Genomic DNA, 1613 nt, shown 5'->3' on the forward strand with positions numbered 1-1613 from the left:
TGACTATCCCCAATGTTGACATGACGACTGTCGTGGAAACCTTCAAAATGGGCCTAAATAAAGACTCTCATTTCTATGAAGACCTTATAATAACTCCATGGATGGAAGCAGAGTACTAAGGTTCATCGGGCTGGAAGAAGATAAGGAGATACTAAAGAGGAACAACCCACCAAATTCATACAATAATGCCAATTGGAAGGTCGAGTCCTCGGCCCAAATATCCTATAAATCAAAACCACATTCCAATCCTAATCATTATAGGGTTAATGCTCTTGACGATGAAATAGAGGATGATGACTTCCCCATGATCACTGACTATTGTTTTTTTGTGGATGTTTCAGGTTTAGTCCTTGCCATGTAGGATATTGGTGAAAAAGAAAGGTGGCTAAGTAAAGGAGACAAATCGAGTGGCGGGAAATACAAGTCTAAATGGTGTGCATACCACGATGATTTTGGCCACAACACTGAGGATTTCATAGCCCTCAGAAAAGAGATTAGGTATCTCCTAAGCAAAGTACACCTTAAATAGATCCTAGGAAGACGAAAAGAAACATTGAAGGAAAAGGAGCAGGATCCACTCCTCATGACTTCAAGGTAATCAATTTTATTTCTGGAGGATCTGACATCTATGAAACTTCTTATTATGCAGCTATAAGGCACGCCAAAGCGTCCAAGATAGAAAGGGAAGTAAAAGCCCGAAAGAACACATTGATAACAAATAACAAGGAGATCATCTTTGATGAACAGGATAAAAAAAACACCCAGGATCCTCATCATGATGGATCTGCGATAACTCTTTACATCGCTTTGTCAGAAGTATCCTGGTTGATGCAGGATCCTCAGTGAACATCATACTCTTAGATGCTCTGACCAGGATGAACATTCCAGAATCCAAGATAATCAAGAGATCATCAATACTATAGGAATCAATGGTGAAACAAAACATACTATTGGAGAAATCGAGCTACCCATGTACATCAAAGAGGTAAATTCTATGCAACACTCTTGTGCTATTAATGCTTTGCCTTCAAAGAATGTTATACTAGGTAGGCCCTGGATCCATGACGTGAAAGCATTTCCAACGACATTCCAATAACGCCTCAAGATGCCTACACCTTGGGGGACAGTGAAGATCATCGATTATCAACAAAAATCGAAACACTGCTACAAGACCTCAATGAAGCCTTCATAAGTACTGTTTTGGTCAAAAATCGACTAAGTGATAAATAAAACGAGTTTATGAGAGGTTGTAATGTTGTTGATGAATCGATTAGTGAAATTCGAACAATATTACACGAGTTGTTTACAAGGAAAGCCCTTTATGCTTTTTAGGATCTCCGGCATAAAACCTTGGGAGGTGATTGTTATCACCTGCCTTGATGATTTTATTGATTGAAATATAAGATTATAGAGAAATGGAATGAGTATGAGTACAAGTGATAGTATTCTTCTAGAAGATCTTGTGTAGGGTGATGATTACAAGTGTTTTATATAGTCAAACCCTAACAACTAGAACTCTGAGAATTTCGGGATCCTCCGAGATTACTTATAGTCGTTTGCTTGACTTAGTCCTCTGGGTCTTTTGCATAGTTGGGATGTCTATCCGTTGAGTA

The sequence above is a fragment of the Lactuca virosa genome, chromosome 3 (genome assembly GCF_052849685.1).
Source record: "Lactuca virosa cultivar CGN04683 chromosome 3, Lactuca_virosa_CGN04683_v6, whole genome shotgun sequence".
NCBI classification, from domain to species: Eukaryota; Viridiplantae; Streptophyta; class Magnoliopsida; order Asterales; family Asteraceae; genus Lactuca; species Lactuca virosa.